The sequence below is a fragment of the Mustelus asterias genome, unplaced genomic scaffold, assembly GCF_964213995.1.
Source record: "Mustelus asterias unplaced genomic scaffold, sMusAst1.hap1.1 HAP1_SCAFFOLD_562, whole genome shotgun sequence".
Classification (NCBI taxonomy): Eukaryota; Metazoa; Chordata; class Chondrichthyes; order Carcharhiniformes; family Triakidae; genus Mustelus; species Mustelus asterias.
The window spans coordinates 260,800-273,872 of record NW_027590512.1 but is presented as its reverse complement, the minus strand read 5'-3'; the positions used below and the strand labels follow the sequence as shown (position 1 = coordinate 273,872).

At 52.0% G+C, this 13,073-nt stretch overlaps 1 long non-coding RNA gene across 1 annotated transcript; it reads left to right on the top strand.

The window, feature by feature from the left end:
- Positions 1 to 1,344: 1,344 nt before the first annotated feature.
- Positions 1,345 to 6,731, top strand: LOC144487058 (uncharacterized). The gene is made up of 2 exons (XR_013496364.1): positions 1,345 to 1,629; positions 5,837 to 6,731. It is a non-coding gene; the product is annotated as an uncharacterized LOC144487058 (long non-coding RNA).
- The last annotated feature ends 6,342 nt before the right edge of the window (positions 6,732 to 13,073 follow it).

The window sequence follows — 13,073 nt, the reverse complement described above, 5'->3', positions numbered from 1 at the left end:
TTCTCCTTCAATGATCCACTGTCCGCTCTGAAATTTGACGTTTTAAGACATTTATCGTCTTATGAATTGGAATTGGCTGCTGGTCGGGTCTCACTTTAAGAGATTTATGGTCGGTGGATCAGATTTTGTTTAGAACCGATCTTGCTGTAAGGGATTTAAAAATAAATCAGATATTGGGCAAGGATAATCTCACTTTAAGTGATTTATGGTCAATGGATTTGATAGTGGCTGGGACAATCTTGCTTTAAGTGGTTTACTGTCAGTGGACTTGATATTGGTCAGAGGCGATCTTGCTTTAAGTGATTTACAATCAATGCACTGTGTTGTGTAGGGTCGATCTTGCTTTAAGTGATTTACAATCGAAGGACTGGATATTGGGCAGGGATGACCTTGCTTTAAGGGATTTATGCTCAATGGATCAGATATTGGGCCGTAATAGATTTATGGTCAATGGATTGGCTATTGGGTAGGGACAGTGCTGCTTTAAGGGATTTATGGCCAATTGATTGGATATTGGGGAGGGACAGTGCTGCTTTAAATGATTTATGGTCAATGGAAGGGATATTGCAGGAAGGATAGTGCCGCTTTAAATCATTTATGTTCGATGGATTGGATATTGAGGAGGGCCGGTGCCGCTTTAAGGGATTTATGGTCCATGGCCCGGATACTGGGGAACAGCACCGCTTCAGGAGATTTGTGATCAATGGACTGGATGTCGAGTAGGCACAGTGCCGCTTTAAGGGATTCCTGGTCTATGGACCAGATGTCTGACAGGGCTGGTGCCGCTTTAAGGGAATTATAGAAACATACATAGAAACATAGAAAACGACAGCACAAAACAGGCCCTTTGGCCCCACAAGTTGTGCTGAACATATCCCTACCTTTTAGGCCTACCTATAATTATAGTCGATAAACCGGAATTTGGCCGGGACAGTGCAGTTTTAAGGTATTTCTGGTCTATGGACTGGATATCGGGCAGGGCTGGTGCCGCTTTAAAGTATTTCTGGTTTAATGGACCGGATATCGGGCAGTGCTGGTGCCGCTTTAAGGGAATTCTGGTCTATGGACCGGATATCAGACAGGGTCGGTGCCGCTTTAAGGGAATTCTGGTCTATGGACCGGATATCAGACAGTGTCGGTGCCGCTTTAAGGGAATTCTGGTCTATGGACCGGATATCGGGCAGGGTCGGTGCCGCTTTAAGGGAATTCTGGTCTTTGGACCGGATATCGGGCAGGGTCGGTGCCGCTTTAAGGGAATTCTGGTCGATGGACCGGATATCGGACAGGGTCGGTGCCGCTTTAAGGGAATTCTGGTCCATGGACCGGATATCGGACAGGGTCGGTGCCGCTTTAAGGGAATTCTGGTCCATGGACCGGATATCGGGCAGGGTCGGTGCCGCTTTAAGGCGGGGTTTCCGGGGCTGCACAGTCCGATCCCAGGCGGCGGTGCCGAGATGTCCGGGAGCGAAGGCGGATCGGCAGCAGCAGCGGCGGCGGACGGCGGGGATCCGGGAGCGGATCCGGATCGAGTCCCGGCGCCGAGTCTCTGCCCCCGGGACCCGCTGGGGCTTTGCTGCCGCCGGAGGAGCCGAGCCCCCAAATTGGGGCAAGTGGGGCGCTCCCGGAAAGGTGGGAAAACCGGGATAAACCCGGGGGAAAACCGGGATAATCCGGATCAGGAGTGGGGTTAATCCGGATTGAAACCGGATCAGGAGCGGAGCTAGTCCGGATTGAATCAGGAGCGGGGTTAATCCGGATTGAAACCGGATCAGGAGCGGAGCTAGTCCGGATTGAATCAGGAGCGGGGTTAATCCGGATTGAAACCGGATCAGGAGCGGAGCTAGTCCGGATTGAATCAGGAGCGGGGTTAATCCGGATTGAAACCGGATCAGGAGCGGAGCTAGTCCGGATTGAATCAGGAGCGGGGTTAATCCGGATTGAAACCGGATCAGGAGCGGAGCTAGTCCGGATTGAATCAGGAGCGGGGTTAATCCGGATTGAAACCGGATCAGGAGCGGAGCTAGTCCGGATTGAATCAGGAGCGGGGTTAATCCGGATTGAAACCGGATCAGGAGCGGAGCTAGTCCGGATTGAATCAGGAGCGGGGTTAATCCGGATTTAGCCCGGATCAGGAGCGGAGCTAGTCCGGATTGAATCAGGAGCGGGGTTAATCCGGATTGAAACCGGATCAGGAGCGGAGCTAGTCCGGATTGAATCAGGAGCGGGGTTAATCTGGATTGAAACCGGATCAGGAGCGGAGCTAGTCCGGATTGAATCAGGAGTGGGGTTAATCTGGATTGAAACCGGATCAGGAGCGGAGCTAGTCCAGATTGAATCAGGAGCGGGGTTAATCCGGATTGAAACCGGATCAGGAGCCGAGCTAGAACTCCACCCAGATTGAAATGGGAGCAGGGTAAATCCGGATTAACTCCTGGAGAGGCCGAGCCCTCAAACTGGGGCAGGTGGGGTGCTCCCGGAAAGGTGGGAAAACCGGGATAAACCCAGGATTAATCTGGATTTAACCCGGATCAGGGGTGGGTTTAAACTGGAGCTAATCCAGATTGAGGGCTGGGAATAAACTCTATTTTAAACCGGGTATAAACAGGGTCAACAGTGGAGTAGATCTGGATTTAATCCGGATTGAGAGTCGTGTTAATTTGGAGTTAAACCAGAGCTAATCCGGGTTTAAGCAGGTTGAGAGTCTATTGGAGCTAATCTTTGATTTGATTTATTATTGTCACGTGTATTAGTATACAGTGAAAAGTATTGTTTCTTGCGCACTGTACAGACAAAGCATACCGTTCATAGAGAAGGAAAGAACAAAGAACAATACAGCACAGGAACAGGCCCTTCGGCCCTCCAAGTCCGCGCCGCTCCCTGGTCCAAACTAGACCATTCTTTTGTATCCCTCCATTCCCACTCCGTTCATATGGCTATCTAGATAAGTCTTAAACGTTCCCAGTGTGTCCGCCTCCATCACCTTGCCCGGCAGCGCATTCCAGGCCCCCACCACCCTCTGTGTAAAATACGTCCTTCTGATATCCGTGTTAAACCTCCCCCTCCCCCCTCACCTTGAACCTATGACCCCTCGTGAACGTCACCATCGACCTGGGAAAAAGCTTCCCACCGTTCACCCTATCTATGCCTTTCATAATTTTATACACCTCTATTAGGTCACCCCTCATCCTCCGTCTTTCCAGTGAGAACAACCCCAGTTTACCCAATCTCTCCTCATAACTAAGCCCCTCCATACCAGGCAACATCCTGGTAAACCTCCTCTGTACTCTCTCTAAAGCCTCCACGTCCTTCTGGTAGTGTGGCGACCAGAACTGGGCGCAGTATTCCAAATGCGGCCGAACCAACGTTCTATACAGCTGCAACATCAGACCCCAACTTTTATACTCTATGCCCCATCCTATAAAGGCAAGCATGCCATATGCCTTCTTCACTACCTTCTCCGCCTGTGACGTCACCTTCAAGGATCTGTGGGCTTGCACACCCAGGTCCCTCTGCGTATCTACACCCTTTATGGTTCTGCCATTTATCGTATAGCTCCCCGCTACGTTAGTTCTACCAAAATGCATCACTTCGCATTTATCTGGATTGAACTCCATCTGCCATTTCTTTGCCCAAATTTCCAGCCTATCTATATCCTTCTGTAGCCTCTGACAATGTTCCTCACTATCTGCAAGTCCAGCCATTTTCGTGTCGTCCGCAAACTTACTGATCGTTCATATAAATCACAAACAGCAGAGGTCCCAATACAGAACCCTGCGGAACACCACTAGTCACAGGCCTCCAGCCGGAAAAAGACCCTTCCACTACCACCCTCTGTCTTTTGTGACCAAGCCAGTTCTCCACCCATCTAGCCACCTCCCCCTTTATCCCATGAGATCCAACCTTTTGCACCAACCTACCATGAGGGACTTTGTCAAACGCTTTACTAAAGTCCATATAGACGACATCCACGGCCCTTCCCTCGTCAACCATTCTGGTCACTTCTTCAAAAAAACTCCACCAGGTTAGTGAGGCATGACCTCCCTCACAAAACCATGCTGACTATCGTTAATGAGTTTATTCCTTTCTAAATGCGCATACATCCTATCTCTAAGAATCCTCTCTAACAACTTCCCCACCACGGACGTCAAGCTCACCGGCCTATAATTTCCCGGGTTATCCTTCCTACCCTTCTTAAATAACGGGACCACATTAGCTATCCTCCAATCCTCTGGAACCTCACCTGTGTCCAGTGACGAGACAAAGATTTGCGTCAGAGGCCCAGCGATTTCATCTCTCGTCTCCCTGAGCAGCCTTGGATAGATTCCATCAGGCCCTGGGGATTTGTCAGTCTTTACATTCCCTAAAAAAACCTAACACTTCCTCCCTTGTAATGGAGATTTTCTCTAACGGGTCAACACTCTCCTCGGAGACACTCCCAGTCAACACATCCCTCTCCTTTGTGAATACTGACGCAAAGTATTCATTTAGGATCTCCCCTACTTCTTTGGGCTCTAAGCATAATTCCCCACTTTTGTCCCTGAGAGGTCCGATTTTTTCCCTGACAACCCTGTTGTTCCTAACGTATGAATAAAATGCCTTGGGATTCTCCTTAATCCTGTCTGCCAAGGACATTGGCAGAGAGTGCAGAAAGTAGTGTTACAGTCATAGCTAGGGTGTAGAGAAAGATCAACTTAATGTGAGGTAGGTCCATTCAAAAGTCTGACAGCAGCAGGGAAGAAGCTGTTCTTGAGTCGGTTGATACGTGACCTCAGACCTCTGTATCTTTTTCCCGGCGGGAGAAGGTGGAAGAGAGAATGTCCGGGGTGCGTGGGGTCCTTGATTATGCTGGTTGCTTTTCCCGAGGCAGCGGGAAGTGTAGACAGAGTCAATGGATGGGAGGCTGGTTTGCGTGATGGATTGGGCTACATTCACGACCTTTTGTAGTTCCTTGCGATCTTGGGCAGAGCAGGAGCCCCAGACCAAGCTGTGATACAACCAGAAAGAATGCTTTCTATGGGGCATCTGTAAAAGTTGGTGAGAGTCGTAGCTGACATGCCAAATTTCCTTAGTCTCCTGAGAAAGTAGAGGCATTGGTGGGGCTTTCTTAACGATAGTGTCGGCATGGGGGGGACCGGACCTGTAGCTAATCCCGGGCTAAAATGGGTTTAAACAGGATTGGGAGCTGTATTAATCCGGGACTGGGAGTGGGTTTAATTCGGGAGTAGGTTTCATTCTGGTTAATCCCACAGTCCTGCGATCCTCGGAACTGAGTTCCTGATCTCAAACTGAATTACCAGGTTAACTAATTAACTAGGCCAGCCAACTCATTGGGCAATTTAACCAAGTGAGCTCGCTAACTAACCAGACTAAACTAACCTTGTACTGAAACCGACTGACCAGGCAAGCCAGCTAACCGGGCTAACTAATTAACTGGTGGACTAACCAGGCCGTCTAACGTGGCCACCAGACCAGGCTAACTAAACGGCCTGCCTGGTTAGGTAATTGAGGGAGTGAGCTAACCGCGTGGGCTGGCTAACCAGGCTTGCTAACTTAACTGGTCTTACTATTTAAACTGGTTAACTAACCAGACCAACTAATTAACCAGACCACCTGCAGAGAGAGAGATATGTGGAGAAATTCGATAGAGGGGAGGAGAGAGGTGGTTGGGCTTTGGTTCTGATGCACTCTGCAGTTGAATAGCAGGGAGGCGGTGCTGCCTGTGGATTTGGGAAGGTGGGGGAGGAGAGGAGATGGCGATGGGAGTGGGTTGGAGGGGTAGACATGGACAAGGCGAGTTGCTGATTTCTCTCTCTCTCTCTCTCTCTCTCCCTCTCAGTTGATATTGAGGACAGCATGCTGGATCAGTTCCTGGGCAGAACCCTGGAGAAGCCAACATCGCACCTATAGCCAAGAGGACACGGGGCTGGCCTGTCCCGGAACCCTCCTCCCCCCCGCCGCCCCCCCACCCAACACAAACCTCCCTCCCCTCGCTGCCCAAGTTTTAAAACACACAATGGGACATTGGTTAAACGGACAGAGACCTGTGTGTGTGAGGGAGGAGGTTTGTCAGCATGTCTCGCGTCATTGACTCCTTTCTCTTGGAGAATAGCAAGATCCCATCCAGGCTTGAGCGGCTTTCTGGCGATGAGGGGGGAGGGGAGGGGGCGGTGCAGATTCCCCACTCTGCATGCACAATAACAACAACAACAACAACAAGGCTTCTCCCTCCTGCTGGGACTCTGGTGCAGAGTTTGGACTTCCCGTTCTGTGGCCTTTCCTCTGGAAGCTTGTGTCGCTCTGGCCATTCCCGCTCGTATCGCACTTTATCCACGGAGGGCCGTAGCTGCCAGGCGAATCGCGATGGTGTCTCTCTCTCTCGTTCTCCCCACCGTGGGGCGGAGGGGAGGGGGGCGGGTTCCCAGCCTACTCCCCCACTTTGCAAACTGGCCGCTCTGACCCAAAAGCTGCATGCTGGGATATGGTAACAGAGGCTGCTGGGAATGGCTTTGCCCCCCCCCCCCCCTGCTGCCAATTACTCCTCACCCACCGCACTGAATGCACGAACTTTCACCTTTGACCCGGGACGTGACCCAGTCTGGGTGACCCGTCCGTTGAGGTATTGGACTGGCTGTTTGACTCTCTCTCTCTCTCTATCCAGCGTCACGCTGAACTGTGCCAGTTTCACTGTCCTCTGACCCGCCAACACTAATAAACTGCTGATTTACTGAGAACTGCTCTTTCTTTATTCCGATTAACGCACTCCCCCCAACCCTCCGCCTCCCCCGCCCCCAATCCACCACTTCCCCTCACACACTGACTCTCACTGGGGTACGGGTTCCACACACACTGACTCTCACTGGGGTACGGGTTCCACACACACTGACTCTCACTGGGGTACGGGACCCACACACACTGACTCTCACTGGGGTACGGGTCCCACACACACTGACTCTCACTGGGGTACGGGTCCCACACACACTGACTCTCACTGGGGTACGGGTTCCACACACACTGACTCTCACTGGTGTACGGGTCCCACACACACTGACTCTCACTGGGGTACGGGTCCCACACACACTGACTCTCACTGGGGTACGGGTCCCACACACACTGACTCTCACTGGGGTACGGGTCCCACACACACTGACTCTCACTGGGGTACGGGTCCCACACACACTGACTCTCACTGGGGTACGGGTTCCACACACACTGACTCTCACTGGTGTACGGGTCCCACACACACTGACTCTCGCTGGGGTACGGGTTCCACACACACTGACTCTCACTGGGGTACGGGTCCCACACACACTGACTCTCACTGGGGTACGGGTTCCACACACACACTGACTCTCACTGGGGTACGGGTCACACACACTGACTCTCACTGGGGTACGCGTCCCACACACACTGACTCTCACTGGGGTACGGGTCCCACACACACTGACTCTCACTGGGGTACGGGTTCCACACACACCGACTCTCACTGGGGTACGGGTCCCACACACACCGACTCTCACTGGGGTACGGGTCCCACACACACTGACTCTCACTGGGGTACGGGTCCCACACACACTGACTCTCACTGGGGTACGGGTCCCACACACACTGACTCTCACTGGTGTACGGGTCCCACACACACTGACTCTCACTGGGGTACGGGTCCCACACACACTGACTCTCACTGGGGTACGGGTCCCACACACACTGACTCTCACTGGGGTATGGGTCCCACACACACTGACTCTCACTGGGGTACGGGTTCCACACACACTGACTCTCACTGGGGTACGGGTTCCACACACACTGACTCTCACTGGGGTACGGGTCCCACACACACTGACTCTCACTGGGGTATGGGTTCCACACACACTGACTCTCACTGGGGTACGGGTTCCACACACACTGACTCTCACTGGGGTACGGGTTCCACACACACTGACTCTCACTGGGGTACGGGTCCCACACACACTGACTCTCACTGGGGTACGGGTTCCACACACACTGACTCTCACTGGGGTACGGGTCCCACACACACTGACTCTCACTGGGGTACGGGTCCCACACACACTGACTCTCACTGGGGTACGGGTCCCACACACACTGACTCTCACTGGGGTACGGGTTCCACACACACTGACTCTCACTGGGGTACGGGTTCCACACACACTGACTCTCACTGGGGTACGGGTCCCACACACACTGACTCTCACTGGGGTACGGGTTCCACACACACTGACTCTCACTGGGGTACGGGTTCCACACACACTGACTCTCACTGGGGTACGGGTCCCACACACACTGACTCTCACTGGGGTACGGGTTCCACACACGCTGACTCTCACTGGGGTACGGGTCCCACACACACTGACTCTCACTGGGGTACGGGTTCCACACACACTGACTCTCACTGGGGTACGGGCCCCCACACACTGACTCTCACTGGGGTACGGGTTCCACACACACCGACTCTCACTGGGGTACGGGTTCCACACACACTGACTCTCACTGGGGTACGGGTTCCACACACACCGACTCTCACTGGGGTACGGGTTCCACACACGCTGACTCTCACTGGGGTACGGGTCCCACACACGCTGACTCTCACTGGGGTACGGGTTCCACACACACTGACTCTCACTGGGGTATGAGTCCCACACACACTGACTCTCACTGGGGTACGGGTTCCACACACACCGACTCTCACTGGGGTACGGGTTCCACACACGCTGACTCTCACTGGGGTACGGGTCCCACACACGCTGACTCTCACTGGGGTACGGGTTCCACACACACTGACTCTCACTGGGGTACGGGTCCCACACACACTGACTCTCACTGGGGTACGGGTCCCACACACACTGACTCTCACTGGGGTACGGGTTCCACACACACTGACTCACTGGTTCCTTTTCTGCTGTTGAAGTAATGATTATCATCAGGAATCCAGCATCTTGTGGTCCGTGATCGAGTTTCCTGCACCCCATTGGTGTTGGGAGGTCCCTGGCAGTTGAGGAGTGACCGAGTGTGGGGTAAGGTTCCCCTGCAATGTGGAGAGGGGGGGTGAGGGGTGCAGGTATAGGGTTGGGTAAAGCTGCCCACCAGCTCAGGGTGGGACCCATCACTCCTGCTTGGGCCAAGGGGAATGTGTCTGGAGCGGGTTGGTTTGGTGTCTGGAACTATCACGTCAGTACAGGACTATGTTCAGCACTCCGACCACCAGAGCTCGGAGCAGAAGTAGGCCATTCATCCCGTCGATTCTGTTCTGCCTTCAATGAGATCTTGACTGATGTGATAATCCTCAACTCTACTTTCCCGCCTTATCCCCATAACCCTCGATTCCCTTATTGATTTCAGCAAAGCGTTTGATAAGGTTCCCCATGGTAAGCTTTTGCAGAAAATATGGACACATGGGATTGAGGGTGATTTAGTGGTTTGGATCAGGAATTGGCTAGCTGTAAGAAAACAGAGGATGGTGGTTGATGGGAAATATTCATCCTGGAGTTCAGTTACTAGTGGTGTACCGCAAGGATCTGTTTTGGGGCCACTGCTGTTTGTCATTTTTATTAATGACTTGGATGAGGGCGTGGAAGGATGGAATAGTAAATTCGCGGATGACACTAAAGTCGGTAGAGTTGTAGACAGTGCGGAGGGAAGTGGCAGGTCACAGAGGGACATAGATAAGCTGCAGAGCTGGGCTGAGAGGTGGCAAATGGAGTTTAATGTGGAAAAGTGTGAGGTGATTCACTTTGGAAGGAGTAACAGGAATACAGGGTACTGGGCTAATGGTAAGATACTTGGTAGTGTGGATGAACAGAGGGATCTGGGTGTCCATGTGCATAGATCCCTGAAAGTTGGCACCCAGGTTGATAGGGTTGTTAAGAAGGCGTACGGTGTGTTAGCTTTTATTGGTAGAGGGATTGAGTTTCGGAGCCAGGAGGTCATGCTGCAACTGTACAAAACTCTGGTGCGGCCGCATTTGGAGTATTGCGTACAGTTCTGGTCGCCGTATTATAGGAAAGATGTGGAAGTGTTGGAAAGGGTGCAGAGGAGGTTTACCAGGATGTTGCCTGGTATGGTGAGAAAATCGTATGAGGAAAGGCTGAGGGGCTTGAGGTTGTTTTCGTTAGAGAGAAGAAGGTTAAGAGGTGACTTAATAGAGGCATACAAGATGGTCAGAGGATTAGATAGGGTGGACAGTGAGAGCCTTTTTCCTTGGATGGTGATGGCTAACACGAGGGGACATAGCTTTAAATTGAGGGGTGAGAGATATAGGACAGATGTCAGAGGTAGGTTCTTTACTCAGAGAGTAGTAAGGGCGTGGAATGCCCTGCCTGCAGCAGTGGTGGACTCGTCAACATTAAGAGCATTCAAATGGTTATTGGATAAACATATGGATGATATTGGAATAGTGTAGATTAGAGGGGCTTTAGATTGGTTCCGCTGGTCGGCGCAACATCGAGGGCCGAAGGGCCTGTACTGCGCTGTTATGTTCTATGTTCTATGATTAAAAATCTCAGTCTCAGCCTTGAACATTCTTAATGGCCCAGCCTCTCCAGCAGGAAAGAATTCCACAGATTCACCCCGCTCTGGGAGAAGAAATTCCTCCTCATCTCCGTCCTAATCGGGTGACCCAGGAATGTCGAAAGAAACTTAAGCAACGAGTAAGGAGGGCTAAAAGGGGTCACGAAAAGTAATTGGCCAGCAGGATTAAGGAAAATCCCAAGGCTTTTTACACATATATAAAGAGCAAGAGGGTAGCCAGGGAGAGGGTTGGCCCACTCAAGGACAGGGGAGGGAATCTATGCGTGGAGCCAGAGGAAATGGGCGAGGTATTAAATGAGTACTTTGCGTCAGTATTCACCAAAGAGAAGGACTTGGTGGATGATGAGTCTAGGAAAGATGTGTAGATAGTTTGAGTCATGTTGAGATCAAAAAGGAGGAGGTGCCAGTACAGCGCGAGACTGCGGATAGTTGGGAACCTGTCTCGGGGGCAGGGAATTCAGATGGTGTTCGTGGAAGTGGAAATGACTAGGGTTGGGAAGCATTTTCCGATCAGGGCCATTGTGATCTCCTGGACTCGTTTCGATCGCCTCAGGGGGTCGGAGAGGAATTTCCCAGATTTTTTTTTCCCCATATTGGCCCTGGGGTTTTTCACTCTGGGTTTTCGCCTCTCCCTGGAGATCACATGGTCTGGAATGGGGGGGGTGGGGGTGAGTTAATAGGTTGTGATGAACAAAGCATCGTAGCTGTGAGGGACAGCTCGGTGGATAGGATATTGGTATGTAGATAGGCTGGAAAATTGGGCGGGGATCCTGGATTCAGGATTCAATCCTGGACCGGGGAGCGGCGCGGGCTTGGAGGGCCGAAGGGCCTGTTCCTGTGCTGTATTGTTCTTTGTTCTTTGTATTGGTGTTCTTGAGAAACATTAAGGTAGACAAGTCCCCAGAGCCTGATGGGATATACCCCAGAATACTGAGAGAGGCAAGGGAGGAAATTGCTGGGGCCTTGAGAGAATTCTTTGTATCCTCACTGGCTGCAGGGGAGGTCATGATGTGGAGCTGCCGGCGTTGGACTGGGGTAAACACAGTAAGAGTTTTAACAACATCAGGTTAAAGTCCAACAGGTTTATTTGGTAGCAAATGCCATTAGCTTTCGGAGCGCTGCTCCTTCGTCAGATGGAGTGGAAATGTGCTCTCAAACAGGGCACAGAGACACAAAATCAAGTTACAGAATACTGATTAGAATGCGAATCCCTACAGCCAACCAGGTCTTAAAGATACAGACAATGTGGGTGGAGGGAGCATTAAGCACAGGTTAAAGAGATGTGTATTGTCTCCAGACAGGACAGCCAGTGAGATTCTGCAAGCCCAGGAGTCAAGCTGTGGGGGTTACTGATAATGTGACATAAATCCAACATCCCGGTTTAGGCCGTCCTCATGTGTGCGGAACTTGGCTATCAGTTTCTGCTCAGCGACTCTGCGCTGTCGTGTGTGGTGAAGGCCGCCTTGGAGAACGCTTACCTGAAGATCCAAGGCTGAATGCCCGTGACCGCTGAAGTGCTTCCCCCACAGGAAGAGAACAGTCTTGCCTGGTGATTGTCGAGCGGTGTTCATTCATCCGTTGTTGTAGCGTCTGCATGGTCTCCCCAATGTACCATGCCTCGGGACATCCTTTCCTGCAGCGTATCAGGTAGACAACGTTGGCCGAGTTGCAAGAGTACGTACCGTGTACCTGGTAGATGGTGTTCTCACGTGAGATGATGGCATCCGTGTTGATGATCCGGCACGTCTTGCAGAGGTTGCTGTGCCAGGGTTGTGTGGTGTCGTGGTCACTGTTCTCCTGAAGGCTGGGTAGTTTGCTGCGGACAATGGTCTGTTTGAGGTTGCGCGGTTGTTTGAAGGCAAGAAGTGGGGGTGTGGGGATGGCTTTGGCGAGATGTTCGTCTTCATCAATGACATGTTGAAGGCTCCGGAGGAGATGCCGTAGCTTCTCCGCTCCGGGGAAGTACTGGACAACGAAGGGTACTCTGTCCACCGTGTCCCGTGTTTGTCTTCTGAGGAGGTCGGTGCGGTTTTTCGCTGTGGCGCGTCGGAACTGTTGATCGATGAGTCGAGCGCCATATCCTGTTCTTATGAGGGCATCTTTCAGCGTCTGGAGGTGTCTGTTGCAATCCTCCTCAATGAGGAGGTTGGATGGATGAGGAGGATCGCAACAGACACCTCCAGAGTGTCCCGAGGCATGGTAGATTGGGGAAACCATGCAGACGCTATGACAACGGATGAATGAACACCGCTCGACAATCACCAGGCAAGACTGTTCTCTTCCTGTGGGGGAACACTTCAGCAGTCACGGACATTCAGCCTTGGATCTTCAGGTAAGCGTTCTCCAAGGCGGCCTTCACCACACACGACAGCGCAGAGTCGCTGAGCAGAAACTGATAGCCAAGTTCCGCACACATGAGGACGGCCTAAACCGGGATGTTGGATTTATGTCACATTATCAGTAACCCCCACAGCTTGCCTTCTGGACTTGCAGAATCTCACTGGCTATCCTGTCTGGAGACAATACACATC